The 18280-nt window shown below is 51.2% G+C and overlaps 1 protein-coding gene and 1 long non-coding RNA gene across 9 annotated transcripts in view; one reads left to right on the top strand and one right to left on the bottom strand.

The window, feature by feature from the left end:
* Nucleotides 1–18280, top strand: part of TNS3 (tensin 3) — a 224337-nt gene that overhangs the window by 29502 nt on the left and 176555 nt on the right. For 6 of the 8 annotated variants that reach the window (XM_027124073.1, XM_027124072.1, XM_027124071.1 and 3 more), the window contains exon 2: nt 14198–14309. The gene's annotated coding sequence lies outside the window, so the exon portion shown is untranslated. Of the gene's footprint in view, nt 1–14197; nt 14310–14623; nt 14754–18280 lie in introns of all 8 variants that reach the window. The other 2 variants (XM_027124066.1, XM_027124065.1) reach the window with 1 other exon arrangement.
* Nucleotides 1932–6814, bottom strand: LOC113629556 (uncharacterized). Its single transcript, XR_003436604.1, has 3 exons — nt 6467–6814; nt 4631–4847; nt 1932–2396 (listed from the first exon to the last, which is right to left on the bottom strand). It is a non-coding gene; the product is annotated as an uncharacterized LOC113629556 (long non-coding RNA).

The following is an 18280-nucleotide window of genomic DNA, read 5'->3' as shown; positions in this document are numbered from 1 at the left end:
TGTCCGTGTTGAGGTGGGAGGATGGGAGGATGTCCTCCGTGCCTGTGAGGGCAGAGGCAGGAACATGGTGCGCGGGGTTCGCTTTCTTCTCTTAGGTTTGAGTATGAGGCCTTGGTGTCCGCTCGGGCAGGAGCGCACACAGCCAGGGCCCCCGTGGTTTGCTGGTGTCTCCACAGAGCCTGCCCTTATCCTCCCTGCCGCACCCTTGTCTCCCTCCACAGGGCAGGGGAGGCAGCTAGGATGCCTCTGCCGCCCCGCCAGGAAGCAGCCGTGTCTCCCTAGCCCCTTCCCTCTCTCTAGGGATGACAAGGAGACAGAGGAGGAATGGCCGGGACAGGGGGACATAACTGCCGGGGGTGGGGGGGAGGCACCAGCCTTTTCATCCATCCCTTTCTTTTGCTCTTCTCTGCCTGTTCTTTAATGAAACAGTTGTTGTTTTTGAGCAGGAAAGGGGGGAAAAGCACATACCGGAGGCTGATTTTTGTAGAGGAAGCACGTTTTCTGTGCTTTTTGAAGGCGAGGGAAGGAAACGCGTGAAAGGGGAGAGTGGAGGGGAAACGCGAACCAGTTCTCACTTTCTTAGCATCGGCCCAAAGCGGTACGCCGAGGAGGTCCCCTTGTCCTGAAAGGGAGCCACGAGCCGTGCCCGTGAAGAGCCGCACCTGACGCGCCCAAGGATCCGGGTCCCTGGATGGCGCGCCCACCCCACGGGGCCGCCGTTGTCGCCGCCGCAGGACTCCCCTTGAGGGGAGGGGCTTGTGGGCTCACGATGGGAGTCGCCTTGAATTCTGTAGCCAACTAAGACATTTTGGCTTAATTGGCTGGACTAGATGACCTCCCGTGAGGTCAGGGGACTCATGGTACAGGTTCACTGAGGTTGATTTACTATGACTTTGGTGAGACACAGAGGGGTGTGGGGGACAAAACCTGGAGTGGGAACACAGCCCTACAGTCCTGTGTCCTCTAGGAGGAGGTCATTCCTGCTGCTGGAATGTCCTCGCCGATCCAGCTCCCAACATGTGGCACCTTTAATCTGACTCTTGCCCCAAGGATGTCCCCGGGTTAGGTGATGTGCCTCTGCTCGCTGGCTGTGCAGTCTTCTGCCCCCTCACCCCACATCCCTGGATCCCCTGGGGACTTGGTTTCCCCTGTGTCCTGTGCCCCATCCTGCGCTCCCTCATCGTCTGAGGAACAGGCCCTACTGCCATCAGTGAGATGGACTCATGGGGCTCCTGGGTGTCGTCAGGAAGTACTGAAATGCGACCAGTGCCCTTCGAGGCCCACTGTGTCCTGTTGCCCTCCCGGGTGTGGGATGGAGCAGGGGCCGGCTGAGCGGGGAAGGGTGGAGGTGGATGGTCTTGAGAGTTAGGATTTGCCCAAGGGCTGTGCTTGTGCGGGGCCCACGTGCGAGGCCGGCCTCTAGAGCTGATCGCTGGGCCTCCAGTGCCAGCATGACTGGTGTCCCTGCCTTCCGACCAGGAGAGAGAGCGAAGCGTGGAGTTTTCTGCAGATGAGAGCTGGCGACAGCTTACTGGTATCAGAAGCTCCTTAAACTCAAGCAAGAGGGCTTCCCTGGCGGCGCAGGGGTTAAGAATCCGCCTGCTGATGCAGGGGACACGGGTCCCATGCCAGGTGTGGGAAGATCCCACATGCCGCGGAGCAACTAAGCCCGTGCGCCACAACTACTGAACCTGCGCTCTAGAACCCGTGAGCCACAACTACTGAGCCCACACGTCACAACTACTGAAGCCTGCGCGCCTAGAGCCCGTGCTCCCCAACAAGAGAAGCCACGACAATTAGAAGCCTGCGCACCGCAACGAAGAGTAGCCCCCGCTCGCTGCAGCTAGAGAAAGCCCGCGCGCAGCAACGAAGACCCAACACAGCCAGAAATCAAAACAAATAAATTTATTTAAAAAAAAAAAAGAATTGCATTAAAAAAAGCTCAAGCAAGAGTCTCTTTTGTTGCCAGAAGCAAAGTGCTTTTGAAAGTGCTTTAGGTGGTTCTTGGAAACACCTTGGCACTTGGCGTCACAGAGCCATGGATGGGTGTGACCGGCCCGTGGCGGATCTTCTGTGTGATGCGGATGGAGGGGTGAAGACGGGAGTCATTTGCCCGGAGTGTTTGGTGACCCCCACTGCAGACTCTGGGGCTGGGAATGAGGGTGTATCTAGCCAGCAGATGGACCCTCCACGCTCAGCTCCCAGGGACCCCAGATTTTGGCCCCTGTGTCCCTCGCTCGGATCTGGTGATACCTGGTCAAGATCAGGGTCAGGCTGTGCCTCTGCAGGAGCACCGACGGTAGAGCCGTGCTCTCATGGTGGGTGTGTCCCATCGAAGGCCACGGTCGCTCAGGCTGGCATGGCCAGCCGGCTCTGTCGCAGACTTGCTGTTTTCCCTTTTATAACAAATAAGGGACAATTCTTTGAGGCTATGTGAATCTTCTCCAAAGAGTGACGGGGCAGAATGGTGGCTCACGGCTCTCCTCTGTGAGTTCCCATAATGAGTAGAGGCTAAAAACCTCCGCGATCTCCGTACCCCGCCCCCTCCACCTGTCTCCTGCCGCCCTCTCCTGCCCTCGTCCCTCCAGGTCAGGAGGTGCCTTGACACCATGCAGGCAGCTGTGTCTCATCAGACCCACGGTGTGTTCATTTAGCTATTTATTTCTATCAGTAGGACTCATGAATTCCTATTTAATTGAATGGGTTATAATCAACATTATCACTATTTATTTCGATGTTCAAGCTGTCCCAAGTTTGGCCAGGGGCAATTTCTGCAAGCCCACTCCAGTCCCCTGGTGATGCAGCCCCGTCATTCTGGGAGCATTCCTTTACCCTCTGGCAAAAACAAACAAAAAAAACATTGCAGGTTCATTTGTGGTATCCCTGGCTCAGATCTGAAACCAGCCATGTCTCCAAGGAGCCCTGATTTCTTTTACTGGGAAACAGTACTTTAAAACCGGGACGTGGGTGCTGGATGTAACCACTACTGTTGGGGGCCGCTTCAGGCCACCCACCACGGACAGAGCTGGGGAGTGTATATATGCGTGTGTGTATATGGGTGCATGCTTGTGCATGGGTGTGTGTGCATGTGCGTGTGCACATTTGCATCAGTTTTGATTTCTGTCAGTATCTGTGTCTCTACATTGAAACCACGAGTTACACCAGCATCCGATTCCAGTCCCCCAACACAGCAATCACTGTCATTTTCTTCCTTTCCGTGTTAGTAAACCCCTTCATCACCAGGTGGTCCCCAGGACACAGGGTGTTCATGTGGTTCCTTCCCGCTCACCGCTAGAGATTCCCGCTGCCCTCGGGGTCAGGCCCTGGCTTGCACTGAGGGTCCCCTTCCTCTCCACTCCTCCAGGGACCAAGCTCACCACCCCCATGCCCGCCCTTAGGATGCGGCCTCTGCCCGCCTGCCTGGGGTCCACGCCCCGAACGCACACTGTGCTTCAGTTCACGCAAACACCCTGCCTTATGCACAGCGCTTGGTCTCCCGGCTCTTTTCCTGTCCACTTCTCCTCCAGGTCTCGGCCCACCCGTCGCCCGTTTTCCCGAAAGTCCCATGAGTGGCTCAGTGCCCCCTCATAACGCCACATGCAGATATTTCTGCCATCAGGTAAAGAGGAGTCGTTCGTCACCGGAGTCCCCGTGACGCCAGGCACACACAGGCTGCTCGTTAGCGTTCCGGGATGGCTGGGTGAGTGTGTGACGACGGGCCGTGTGGCAGCAGCCCTCCCTCCGCTCAGTCGGACGAGAACCCCGGGGTCCTGGATGGGCCAGCCTCGCATCCCGTGTTAGGGTCGGTCTCACCGCAGGGCTTCTGTCCCCAGTCCAGTCTGGGTTCCCAGCCCGGGCTGGTGATGCAGCCCCGAGGCCTGGTGTTGGAGCTTTGCCCGCACAGTCTGGACCCGGGCCCCCTGAGGTCCGTCCTGAGCACAAAGAACCTCCTTTGTTGCTGGGGACTCGGTGCAGCCGCAAGGCAGAGGCAGGCGGTCCGGCCCGCGAGAATCAGGGAGGACCGCCGTCTTACCAGGGGCGGGCCAGGCTGGCAGCACAGTAGTGGGTGAGTCCGGAGAGGCTAGAGTAGCTGGCTCCGTACCTGCCCTGGTTCCTGGGGTCCCCTGGGGTCCCTGGGCTGAGCTGGCCTCAAACCCTCACACTTCAGCTTGCCTCTGAGGGACGCAGAGCAGGAGAAGCCTGGGGGTGGGTGGGGCCGGCTGGTGCAGGAGGGTGGAGGGTTAGGGGGCTAGAGAGGGGGCCGGCTGGCAAAGCGGGGCGTCCGACAGGGGTCCCAGTTTTGTATTTGGGGAAGTTTGCTTGGGCTGGGGTGGTCTGGGCTGTAGCCCGACGACCGTCTCTGGTCCCTGGTTCCCACTTTGTCGTCACTATCTGTGAGGTGTGGTCGCATGCATCTGACGGGTTATTAGTAATAAAGTGTGGGAATCTTCTGAACGATGTACCTTTTAATCAAGTGAGAGGAGATTCGGATGTCCCCTGTGGAAACACCTGTTTGACTTCCAGTCTGGCAGCCATGGGCCTAGGAGCTCAGGACCATCATTTCCAGGGGCCCCATAGAGTGTGGAGCCCGGTCCTCGAGTTCAAGGAGCTTTATCATTCTGGGAGTTACCTGTTCTTTGCTGGCATTCAGGTTCCTTCTGCTGGTTCCATGGGTGAGACTGGTGATCGATCCAGCTGACGTCTGGAAGAAGTGTTTGCATCGTGCGCCCCCAGACAGCAGAATCATGTGCTTCTAGCTCAGCTTGCAGACGCGGCTCTGGGCTCCATCTTGTGTTAGATGTTGGGGACTCAAATGAATCTGATACAGATGTGCGTTCTTAGGGATCCTGCAGTCACATGGGGGTGAGGGATACCTATGAAGAAATAGCCCTGAGAGATGTTGGCAAAAACTAAAGTTTAACTACTCTATAGAAAAAGTGAATAATAATGAATGAATCTAGAAAATGAATTAATGAACAAACGAACAAATGACTATAGAGACAGATGAATAATCATCTTATCTGAAGGATGGAGGGAAATGAGAATGAATGGGTGGCTGCCAGGCAAGGAATCAGAATGGTGTGTTCCTGTTTTTGTGTGTGTGTGTGTGTGTGTGTTTGAAAGTTGAAGAGCAGCTTTGCTATTCCACCCCAGAAATGGAAAGATGGGTATTCAGTGCCAGAACCTGAGAGGTTAATGCTGGCCTTTGAATTGATGGCTGGAATTCGCACATGTGTTAACCATAAAGGCCCAGGTCTAGCCCACCCAGACTGCTCTCCGAAGCTAAGACATTTGGAGTTGCAAGCGGAGTTGAAGATCTGAAGTGTTACACCAACACAGGTCATTAGTATCGCACCCTGGGCTGGGCGTGGAGGCCGGCCAAGCCACTAGGGCACACAGTTCCGCTATGGCTGAGGCCATACAGCTCCCTAGGCCATGTGCTACTATGCATGGACCTCCTCTACGGGACCCCACGGAAGGGAGGACGTGGCCTCAGCCGAACATGTCCACGATCAAGGGAGCCTTTCCCAGGAGTGGGTTGCCAGAGCTTTCCATGGTGGAAAGCTTAGATCCACTGCTCCACGACCCCAGCCCAAGACAAGTCAGTCCTGTGGGGTCTGACAGGCATCGAAACAGGGCCATTCTGTCTGTGGATCATGCCCACCCACCCCTCTGGGCTGTCCTTCAGGCGAAGTGACCCTTCCACTTTCCAGGTGTCTGACTACCTCTTCGTGTGACACCTGGACCCCACCATCCCAGTCACCTCCATCTCCTTAAAAAAAATTAAGAACAGGCTTTTCATTTCCTTCTAAAATCACAGACCCAGAGAGGAAAACGGGTTGTGCTTTGCTGGGAGCTGGATGGCACTCTGGATGGGAAGGGGACGGAGGGGTGCGGTGGATCCCAGACCCCAGGTGTGCAAGGCACCATAACCGTTCACTTTGAGCTTGCTGGGACCTCTACCTGGTTCTCAACCCTCTTTGGCAAGGCTGCTAATGCTTCCTTTCCTTAGTTGAAGAAGCAAATTGGAAAGAGGCCTTTCTGCATGAGAGTTTTCCTTCTTTGCACTCCAAAGCCACTGTTTGCTAGCAGTGTAGATTACCAGTGATACTGACCATTACAGATGCAGGTTTACTGGACAGTATACAAGATTTTAAAATCCCCGAAGGCAAAGAGCCTGCGGGTTTTGATTTTAAGCCCCAGGGCCTGCATTCTTGGAGAGGTCTGAAATCCTAGTCAAGCTGTACTCCAGCCAGAGGCGGGGGTAAATCCAGTGGGAGGGCGGAGGGCGACGGAGGGCAATGGAAGGTTTGCCCCCCAGCCCTGCCCTAGGAGGCGTTTCTTCTCCACTTTTCCTGGGTTTGGCTGAGAAGCCTTTTGCCTTCTCTCTGGAGCTGCGTCTGGGGTGGGGGAGGGAGGGCTAATTCGTGTCAGATGGAGGGGCGCCGGGGGACCGTGCGCTCACTCTTCTGGCTTTTGTTCCCGGCATCTGACTTCTGACGGCAGAGTGGACTTGGAGTTGGCGGCCGCTTCTTTCCGGGGCTCACGGGGTCGAACTTTTCCTGACGCCGAGGCGCAGGGGCTCAGGAGGCATACCTGCCTGGCACCGCCGCCGGAGAGGTGTCCGCGCCTGCCTCTGCCTTCCTCGCCCGGCCCGGCTCTCCGCGGGGGCCAGGGCGGCCATGCGGCTGCGCGCCCTGACACCCGGGCCGCCTGGAGGGTGCGCGCGCGGGGCGCGGGTGCGCCGGCACCGGCGCCAGGTGAGTGGGAGCCCCGAGACGGGGGAGGGGCGCTGGAGCAAGGGTCAGGGTGCTGGGAGCGGCGACGCGGGCGCGCCGGGCGCTGGGACGGGGTGGGGGCACTTTTGGGTTGGTGTGCGCGTGTGCTTGTGTGTGCCCGCGTACCCCAGTCTGAGTGCCGACGTGCAAGTGTGTACGGGTGCCCGTGCACTCTTGTTTGCGCGTGCACGTTCGTTCACTCCTGTGCCCTTGTCTCTGCGCGTGCTCATGTGTCCACGAGTGCGCGTGTGTCCTTGTTTGTGCGCGCGTGTGCACTTCCGCGCGCGTGTCCCCCCACGTGTGCCCGTGTATGCGCGTGTTACTTGCGCAGGAAAGGAAGAGAGAGGGAGAGCAGGGCTTTGCCTGGTGGGAGGCCGGCGGCGCCCTGGTGAGCCCACATGGGGTGGGGGACAGTTATGGCTTAATTTTCTAATCCAACTCCCTCTTGAACACACTTCCTTGGACTCCTTTCCTGGAATGGAAGTAGGACATTGGCAATTTCGCGGACTCGCTTCGTAGCCTGTGTTTCTTGCAAAGGAAGAGGGTGCTTAGCTCTATGGGTATGTGAGGGTGCACTAGCATTGTTGCAGAAATGTAAGTTAACCAGAGCCATGTAACGACACCTGGTCCTGGGACGGTACTCCATGGCGTTTGAATTAAACAGAGCAGATGCCGGGAGGCGGCTCCTTACTAGGTTCAGCAGTCCTTTCTCTGAGTCTAATAATTAGGCATTTATTGCATTCGTCTTCCCGGAAATTTATGTAAGGTTCTGAGGAGTGAGAGTTTGTCAAAATGTCAGCTACTTCACATCACTTTGAGCTGTGCTGCATTCTGTTTTTAGTTTAACAAACACTATTGCTGGGAAGCTTAGGGACAGTGTGTGGTATGCAGAGGGTGTCCCTGTACCCTGGGTCCTGTGGCTGCTGGTGGGTGGAAACATCTCTGGGCAGGAACACCCCAGAGGTTTGGGGTCCACTCTGCCCATGCAGGAAGTTTTTTTTGCGTTTAACTTCACAGTCAAGTTGCTTGGTGTTTTTGCTCAGTATCTGCCCCCCCCCCCCCCCCCCAGAATGCTACTGAAAGCTTCCAGGTATGAAAACCCACACCTAAATCCTCTTTCCTGGAAGGAAAATATAGCTGGATTGTGCTAATTTAGCCTTTGTGTGGGTAACTGTTGCTTCCGGAACATTAGCCCAGAGAACCTAGCAGAGAGGTCTGTGAGGTTTTGCATTTTCGCAGAGCCGAAGGTTACCCTTCTGCGCTGCTGTGGAGCACTTAAACTCGCTCAGTTCTGCAGAGATTTTTCTTTCTAAAAAGAGACCTCACAATCAAGACCGGCACTAATTACCCTGAACCCCTCAGGGAGTCCTTGTGGAACCCGCAGCCTTGCTCTCTACCCTTCCAACTGCCTGCTCCTAACAATTAAATGCAATTTAGATTCCTGAACTGAGCCTGCTAAACGCTTCAGCATTTTGGCCTCCCCCACCCCCACCCCCCTCCCCGTCTCCCCCCTCCCCCCTCCCCGTCTCCCCCCCTCCCCCCTGCACTCATTGGCCCCGCCTCTTCGGGAGAAATGAAAGCACAGTATCAGGTGAAAACAAAGGCAGTCTAATCCTGTCTAGGCTCACTTCACAATGGAGATGTTATGTACAGATGAAGCGTGAGCAGATGTTATTACACTATCTGAAATGAATTCCTCCGCCATCCAGCCATTGAAATGGCTTCGGCCGCCCTACAGCACCTCTGCTGTTTCCTTCCTCCAGGCTTCTAGCTGTCGCCCGGCCCGCAAGAATATCACAGGAACACAGTGCCTCTTTCTCCCTCGTTATAATAAAGGTATTTGCAAGGAATCAAAGGTCACAGTCTACCCCGCTGGCCCACAGAATACGGCCAGTTCATTCAGTCAACAAATATTAATTGAGGGTCCGTGGTTCACTGTCTGCCAGGCACTGTGCAGGGGCCTCGGAAGACACATGGATAAGCGCCTGGTGTCCTGCCTCTAGGAAATTACACGGGAGAGAAGGCGTGTAAACAAGTAACTGAAATATGAGGGAGGGGGCGAGTATGTACCAGCTGCGGGATTACGATAGAGGGCTGTGTTTGTCAGCTACCTGAATGCCGACCCCTGTCTGAGCTTGAGACCCGGGTGGAGACTGGGTCTGAGCCCATATCCCTTATCTGTTGGCTGTGTGGTCTTGATCTTGCATGCTGGTGCCCCGTTGGTTGAACAGTGGTTACAGCACAGAAGGGCCCTGCCAATGTCATGAACTTCATGATAGCGGTACCTTCGTCCCTCTTTTATAGGCATGGAGTACAAGAGCCCTGCTATCAAAAAGTATACAGTCTCTTGAGAAAACCAGAAACAGACACGTGAACAAGCACGTAATAACAGTGCCTTACCACGTAGGAGGAATAGCTTCCTATAGTGTGGTCCATTATGTAGTGGAGGCTCTCAGTCCCAGCTGCAGATCAGAATCCCTGGAGGAGATTTGAAAAAATTTGTCGTCTGGTCCCACCTCCAGATAAGCTGTTTTAATTGGTCTGGGGTGGAGCTTAGGCACCGCTGTTTTAAAAACTCTGCCCAAGTGATTCCCGTAGACGGCCAGTGTTCATAACTGGTACCTGCCGTAGCATTTGACTATTTACAGTAGCTTGGTTAATAGGTAGGAGGGGGCGGTATCCTTTCCCTCGAAGAGAGGTATGACTTGCCCTGGGTCATAGAGCTCGTACTGCAGGTGGCAGAAGCGGCGAGAAGACTTCTGCTTGGGGCAGGACACTTTGCCTCCTTTGACAGGCTTGACAAGATCGACACCAGGGGATATGTGATTGAGTGATGAGACTGCTGTAGGATTCCTGAGGAACTTGAAGTGGTCAGGAAGGACTTGGGGGAGGGTGGGACTAGAAATGGTCACAATAGAAAACTAGAAGTTACCAGCATTCTAGACCATTTGAATAGCAGGGGAAAGTTTGGGGATGGGCAAAGCATGCTTTAAAGTTGGAATGGCATGTCGGAAAGGGTTCTCTGCCAATTCCAGTCCATTAGTAGTTGCACGTGGGGTTCTCCTTGTCAGCCGTTGGTCAAGGAATACGGGGTTGTGGTCTGTGTGTTGCGTATTTGCTTTTCCTTTTATCAGTATCAGAGGAGCATTTGCTTTGTTGAAAATTAGGATTCAAGGTGTTCATTCAGTACCTCATGTTTATTAGTTATGTAGAATCCCAAGAACATACTTTCTTTGAAACTCTTTAGTTTAATGTTTTCATACTAAAGACACATTTTCAAAATATAATAGAAAACATCACACTGTACACTTAAATATGTGCAGTCTTCAAAGTTGTTTTGGGAGTTTTAAGTGCTTTGCATTTAAATATGAATTTTAGAATCAGTTTGCCAATTATAAAAAAAGAACCTTCTGGGATTTTGATTGAGATTTTGTTGAATCTATAGATTCTATGGGAAGAATTGTGTCTTAATTACATTGAGTCTTCTGACCCATGAACATGGTATATCTCTCCATCTATTTATGTCTTCTTTAATTTCTTTCCACAGTGTTTTGTAGTTTTTAATTTAGAGGTCTTTTGCAGTCTTGTTAGATTTATCCCTAAGTATTTCATATTTTTGATACTAATATAAATGGTAATATTTTTCGAATTTCAATTTCTGGATGTTTCTTGCTGGTATGTAGAAATACAATCAGCTTGTACATTCATTGATCTTGTATCCTTCATCTTTGCTAAACTCACTTGTTAGTTCTGGAGCTTTTTCATAGATTTCATTAGCTTTTTCTCCATAAACAGTGATGTCATCAGTGATTAAAGACAGTTTTTACTTTCTCCTTCCCAAACTGGATACCTCTTATTTACTTTTCTTGCCTGATTAGAACTTCTGGGACAAGGTTAAATAGAAATATTGATTGCAGAAAACCTTGCCTTGTTTCAGATCTTAAAGGGAATGCATTTAGTCTTTCATCATTAAGTATGATGTTTGCTGTAGGTTTCACATATACAATTTTATGAAGTTGAGGAAGTCCCTTGTTATTCCTATTTGGCTTTTTTACCAGGAAATGGAAGTTAGATTTTATAAGAGGTTTTTTTTGTTGTTGTTGTTGTGTTTTGTTTTGTTTTAGTTAATTGATTGACATTTGAATGTAAAACCAACCAAACTTGCATTCTTGGGAGAAACCCAGTTAGCTATGATGTATCAACTTACGCACTACTTAGAAGTGTGTTATTTAGTTTCCAAATACTTGGGGAATTTTACTGAGATCTTTCTGTTTCTGATTCCTAATTTAATCCCATTGTGGTCAGAGAACATATTTAGTATGACTTGAATACTTTTAAATTTAGTTAGACTTGTTTTATGTCCCAGAATATGGTCTACCTTGCTAAATATTCCATATGCATTTGAAAACAATGTGTATTCTGTTGCTGTTAGGTCAAATGTTCTATAAATGTCAATTAGGTCAAGTTTTTGATAATATTGTTCAAAGCTTATGTATCCTTGCTTATTTTCTGCAATAATTATCAATTATTATTATTGATAAAAATAATTATTAATTATTGAGAAAGGGTATGTTAGTTTGCTAGGGCTGCCGTAATAAAATAACACAGGTTGGGTGGCTTAAACAACAGAAATTTATTTTCTTACAGTTCAGGAGGCTGGAAGTCCCAGATCAAGGTATTGACAGGTTTGGTTTTTCCCAAGGCCTCTTTCCTTAGTTTGTAGATGGTCACCTTCTCACTGTGTCCTCACATGAACTTTCCTCTGTGTGCAAAGCTTCCCTAGTGTCTCTTCTTCATATAAGGACACCAGCCCTCTTGGGTTAGTTTCCTACCCTTATGGCCTCATTTAATGTTGATTACCTCTTTAAAGGCCCCATCTTCAAATATGGTCACATTGGAGGTTAGGGCTTCAATATATGAAATTTTGGGGGACACAGTTCAGTCTATAACAAGGGGTAATGAAATTTCAGACTGTGTATGTTTGCCTATCTCTGTTTGCAATTGTCAGTTCTTGTTTCATATGTTTTGAAAGTTTTGTTATTAGATACATAACTGTTCAGGTTTGTTATATTCTCTTGTTGCTTTTACCCTTCCATCGTTATGCAGTGCCTTTCTATATCATTGGGAATGTTCTTTAATCTAGAATCGACTTTGTTATTAATATAGTCATTTCAGCTTTCCTTTGATTAACATTATCATTGTATATTTTTTCTATCCTTTGTCTTTTTTGAAAAAAAAATAATCTGACAATCCCTGCCTTTTAATTAAGAGATTTAAACTATTTACATTAATGTGATTACTAATATGGTGAGGTTTAAATCTATCATCTTGCTACTTGTTTTCCATTCCTCTCACCTGTTCTTTATTACAGCTTTTTCTCTTTTTTTTTTATCATTTTAAGTTAATTGAACTTTTAAAATAACTTTGTTTTATCTTCTTTGTTGTATTATTACCTATAACTCATTATTTTAGTAGTTGCTTTAAGGTTTATATTATACTTTTTTAGCTTGTCACAGTCTACCTTCAAGTGATAGTGTTATTACTTCACGTGTATTATGAGAGCCTTACAGTAGAATACTACCATTTCTCCTTTCCTGAGTTTTGTGCTATTTTATCATAAATTTTACTTCTACTTATGTTAAACCTCACATCACATCATTATTAGTTTTTGTTTAAACAGTTAATTTTCTTTTAGTGAGTTTTAAGTAATAAGTGAAAAATCTTACATATTTGTCCATGTAATTACCGTTTCTAGTGGTCTTCATTCTTTTGTGTAAAGCTGTATTTCCATCTGATATCATTTTCCTTTTGCCCAGGCTGTCTTTAACATGTCTTGTGTACATGTCAGCTGGTGATAAATTATTTCAGCTTTCAGCTTTTGTATATCCTAGGAAGTTTTTTTTTTGGTGGTAGGCCTCTCACTGCTGCGGCCTCTCCCGTTGCGGAGCACAGGCTCTGGACGCGCAGGCTCAGTGGCCATGGCTCATGGGCCCAGTGGCTCCGCGGCACGTGGGATCCTCCCAGACCGGGGCACGAACCCGTGTCCCCTGCATCGGCAGGAGGACTCTCAACCACTGCGCCACCAGGGAAGCCCCAGCCTGAATTCTTAACTCCTTTCCTTCAATCCATGTAGTACACTGGTTCCCCCTTCCCTCTCTGCATCCTGGAAGCTTTCTCCATGTAGGAGTTTGGGGCATTCGTAGAGCTCACCTAATTTTTTTCCTGCCTCTGAGGCACTAGATAGGTTAATTTACCTGTTCATGAACACCCTATAAAGAGAATCTTTCACTGTGTGCTCGTGTCTGACTTCTTTCATTTAGCGTAATAATGCTTTTATGTTCATCCATGATGTTACACGTATTAGTAGCTTGCTCTTGTGTATACCCAAATGATATTCCATTTTATGAATATACCATGGTTTGTTTATCCAGGCTCCTTGTGATGGGCATTTGGGTTACTTCCTGTTTGGGGCAGTTTTAAATAAGGTGGCTCTGATCGTTATTGCGCGTGTCTTTGTGGACATATGTATCTTGGTGTCTGTAAGAGTGGAATTGCTGAGTCATAAGATTGGTGTAGGTTTAAAAATATGGATAAGAAATTGTCAAGCCGTTTTCCAAAGTAGTTGTACCATTTGTCTCCCATTCTCGGTAACATGTCATCTTAACGAATTTTAGCTATTCTGGTGTGAGTCATGGCCTCTGTGAGTCCATGTGGATATAGGTGACGTTAGAATACACTGTCACATATCAGCAAATGGGATATGATTGGTGTTTGGTTTCTAAGGCAAATTGAATTTTTATAAGATCCTCAGCTACAGCTCTGAGCCTTGACGCTACAGACACGGATTTGGTGCGTAAGTGTTTCCCCTCATCCCAGTGCCGGTGTGTGTAATGGGTTCAGTTCTGTACCAGGTTTAAGGAGGAACTGCTATCTTGTCACCCTGGTCTGGTGACAGCTTCTCCTCAGTACAGCAGTTCAGAGAGGCTACGTGGCCAGGAAGGCCAGTTGGTTAGTGACCTCTGCTATAATTGTGCTGTTTGCTGATCGTTTCTTCCAGAGGAAGAAGCGTTAAGATTCTGGGAATGCATGTGGATTCCTTTGTCACAGAAGCAGTGGCTGTAAGCCTGCAGTTTGTAAGCTAATACGCAATCACATAAGCCCTTCACCCAGGCGATTATGAACTGGGAGCGTGTGGGCCGCCACCAGGGCCCTGGCACCGGGCGTGCTGACGGGGCATCCCAGGCCCCTGGGATCCCGGCCTTGGCAGGGTGCTGTCTTGTTCTTTTCTGTTTGCCTGGTCAAGTTCCTGTTTCAACCCTTCACCAACTCGGCTGGATTTATTATCTCCTGAAAGGGAAAAGAAAGAGCAAACGGACGACGAATGGAAGAGCTGACACTTTCTCTCTCTACTTTTTCAGCCAGAAGAATTAACTTCGAGTCTGCACAGTTTTAAGAACAAGGCCTTTAAAAAAGCCAGAGTCTGTGGGGTTTGCAAACAGATTATCGAAGGTCAAGGGATTTCATGCCGAGGTGAGTCCGCGTTTATCGTTCCCATGTTGATTAAACCGAAGCAAGTAAACAAACAAAAAACCAAAATGAAACTTTCTTGCAGGAGTTTCCAAAAGTTAAATCACGGAATTCCCCATCTCAGCCTGAGTTTCCCCCTACCCTCACTGGACCGGGACTGACCATATTTACACAGATATGCACTCATGAGAAATGTTTCCAGCAAGAGCAAAGCTAGTCCTACGGGAGAAGGGGCAGCAATGAGTGGCTCATGACGTACCTTCCGTCTGCCCTGTAGTGTCGGGAGCTCGGGTTTTTCTACTTTGATCTCTTACCAGAGTTTACAGATGAAAACTTTCGGCTCTTTTGAGTGAGGGCCATCGCGTTACTGCCCTTTCAGCATGTTGTCAGGCATTGCTCCTGTCGGTAAACAGCCACCAGCTTCACTCTGTGGTGCTTAAACCCCAGGTAATCAAGGCAACTTGCTACTTTTTGTGCTTTCACGTTAGTAAATCTGTCTAAGGGACATGTGAGCAGGACGTCTCTTGTTTCCCTTGAACCCTAGAACCGTGGTTCTGTGTCACAGAGTGGAGGCAGGTTGGGGGAGCTGGCAGAAGGCTTTGGGCTGTTGCGGGGCTTCTCATCACCGGTGGGTTTAGGATTTCCTCTGTAGAACGTTTTCAGGGCTGCCTCCAGGCTCCCTTTCCCTCCTGTGGACACCCTGGCACACGGTCCCTGATGGCTGCTTTGGGGTTGGGCAGCCTCGAGGAAGGATGCACGATGGTCACACTTCGTTGGGACCCAAGAGCGGGCAGGAGGCAGCTGTGGCCCCTCCTCTGAAGGGCCCCTCCACGGTCAGTGATGATGGTGCCCTGGTGCCGTCAGCACGTCACCAGCTCCCACCTGTCCTTCCCCCGCTGCGGCCTTGTGGGGATGCCAGAAGCCCCCTCCCTCCCCGGCCCCCCAGGGATCTCTCTTTCAAAGTTGACACACCTGCTTCTCAGAGTGCATGGCCCTCTCACCTTGTCCCTGGATGCAGCCCATCTCACGGGGCCTGGTGTCTCCTCTCCATGTAGAAAGGGTGAGCCGGGCCCCGGGGGCTGAGGGGTCACCTGTGGAGGTGCACATGGGACACGGATCCAGCGCCAGGCCTCCTCAGCACGGACCCTCTCCCCACATCAGCAGGCATGCATGGGTGTGTACGTACACGAACACACACGTGTGCGTGTGCAAACACACACACGGACACGTGCTCACAGGTGCCTATGCACACACACGGAAACGTAGAGGAGGGTGTGACAGAGACATGGCTGGGCTAGGAGCACAAGCTGGTGCTCTGAGTCTGTCAGGGGCAAAGTCTCCTGCTGTGAGTCCATGACGTGGGTTGTAACCATTCCTCCTCGGGACAGCTGGTGCGAGGTCCGAATGAGACAGATGTGAGGTGCTTAGCCCACGTTCTGGCACTTAGCTTTGCAGTTGCTGTGAGGATTCTTTTTCCTCAATGCCCCCAACTGAATGTGCCATGGGCGATTCCCACGTGGGTGACACCCGGGGTCCTTGGCTGGCCGCTGTCCACACGTGCAGGTCATGAGCACAAGTGACGGTGGTTTAGCTCCATAGGCACAAGGGCTCTGTTCCCCACATACGTTTAACACGGCCTGGTTGTGACAGATTGTCTCTGTGGAGAGCCAGTTTCTTCTCGTCTCTGCACAGCTGAGGCCCGAGCTGACTAAGGAGCTATCCCAAATGTCCTTTTTAAAATCTCAGTGCCTCTGCTCTAACCACCTACAAGAAACAGTTATTCTTTTCAAAGCAAATAGAAGCAGTGAGATCTGACCAGCTTGGAGACGGCGGTGCCCAGCAGCCAGGCTCTCCTCTCAGGCCAGGGCCTGGCTCCCTGCTTGGTCCCGAGGATGCTCACGGCCCCCAGCACCGTCCAGGGCTTGGCGTGAGAGTGCACGTCCGGGCTTGTGCCTCCCTCCCTGTCCTGCAGCTTCCCAGGCCCATAGGGGCCAGCAGGGGTCCCAGATTATCCTTTGGTTCTTAACGGTCTGTTTTATGGCATTTTTAGTGTGTAGTGTGTGAGATGTCAGGGAGGACCAAGGGGCCTGTCGGAATGGTGTGGATGGTATGTGGTTGTGCGTGCACCTGCTTCTGCACCCTCTGGAATTCTGTTGGGGGAGGGCAGCCAGATCTCAGGATCCCACTGGGTGCTGCGCTGCCTGGGGCCGTCTTGGCCCCGAGGATCCTGTGCGTGCCCAACACGGAAGGGCGGGAGGGCGGCAGGGCGGTGACGGTCCGGCCTTGTACAGTGCCGTCTCGTGACCTGTGTGGCCCACGCTTCTCTGCTCCAAGAATCGCTGTGTGGTTACGTTTTATCTCACAAGGAGATCACTTTTTTGACCCACCTAGTTTTCTTTTCCTTGAAGAAAATCATTCACTGACAATGGTCCTGTAGGTGCCCTCTCCGTCAGGGGGGTTCATCTCCACGTCTCATTTCCCCTCAGGGACACTCTGCCACTGTCTCCTGTGCAGGGAAGCCAGGGCAAACACAACATGACCCCAAGGCGCCCGCGCCCGTGTGTCGCCCCAGCGCTTGGCTGGGACGGTTTGCATAGTTTGGAGGCAGTGGAAACAGATCATGGGTTGGGCGCAGGTCCCGGGGCAGCTCCTCTCTCACGCTTCCCTTCCTGGTGCGTATGCCCCAGCAGACGTGCCACGCTCCCTGTGTGCACACCTGGCCTCTCCTTGTGTTATCTCAACGCCACGTTCCTCTGTTCCGAGCCCTCCAGCCGAGGGGATGTGTACGGACTCTCCCTGAGGGGCCCTGGGTCCATCCCTCGTGGCCGGGTGGTGGCATTTGCTGTCCTGAAGCACGTGGCCGGGACCGCTGGCTCGCAGAGGCCACCTCTGGGGCCTGTGTGGCTTGGGGAAGCCACGTCCTTGGCCCAAGGACTCAGCCGCCTGGATGTGGGCCCCGGAGAGCTGTGCTACTTGGAGAAGTAACCGGGAGCAGGTCTGCGTGAGGGCCAAGGCCCAGGACTTGGTTGGGGAGGCCCGCTGACATCAGGGATGCCTGTGTGCCTGGAGCCCCACGCGGGTTCTAGGGCAGGCAGTGGGCGGTGTGGAAGGAAGCCCAGTGGTGGGTGCCCGTGCAGGCATCAAGTCCTGATTTCTGGGTCCTGCGTGGAGGCCGTTCCTAACGTGCTGAGTGTCACCCCTTGGGCCCATGTGCATTGAGGGGCTGGGGACTCACCTGTATCACTGTTAGTGAGACGTCTGCCGATTTCTCTTCAGAAAAAGGTTTTCTAGAACTTCACGCGGTGGAATTTAAACACCTATGAGAATACTCAATGGATTATCATATTTATGTACCTAACTGGAATAATTGTGTGAATAAACAGTAGCTACTCTTTTTTGAGAAGGAAAGAACTCTATGTGCCAGGAGTCCTTTAGACGTTACCTTCTTAAATTAAACTGCTGTGTGCGGGAGATGCAAGACTCCATCCTAGGGTGGTTGTGACAGTCTGCCTCTCACGGATGCCACCGTGTGTGAAGTGGGGCTGCTGCTGGACTGGGAGCCCGGCAGAGTCTCTGCGGGTGTAGACGGGGCCTGGCAGGGTCAGTGGTTGGCTCCTGCAGAAGTCGCTGTGGCCCTGGACAGGCCCCTTTCCTGGCCCTCAATTTGGTGACCTTTACAATTTGCGTGTCGAGTAGTTAATGTCTAGGATTTCTTCCTTTTGTCAGTAAGCTATACAGGTACCGTGAAACACTCGGACAATATAGTCGTTTCCTCTCCCTGTAGTTTAGATGTATGTCATATACATTTGCACGTCGAGGCCGTGTGTGTGTGTGCTGCCTGTAGACATCACGTGTCTTCTCTCAGTAACCACGCACAAGCTGTGTGAGGTCTCGGCGAAGAGACCCTTCCTTTGGTTCATTTCTGGAGAAGCAGCAGGGCATGGTGGAGGGGAGCATGGACCCTGGAGACAGGC

The sequence above is a fragment of the Aethalodelphis obliquidens genome, unplaced genomic scaffold (assembly GCF_003676395.1).
Source record: "Aethalodelphis obliquidens isolate GAN/ISIS:26980383/991018 unplaced genomic scaffold, ASM367639v1 scaffold27, whole genome shotgun sequence".
Classification (NCBI taxonomy): domain Eukaryota; kingdom Metazoa; phylum Chordata; class Mammalia; order Artiodactyla; family Delphinidae; genus Aethalodelphis; species Aethalodelphis obliquidens.
The sequence above is the reverse complement of the archived record's forward strand: the minus strand, read 5'-3'. Positions and strand labels throughout refer to the sequence as shown.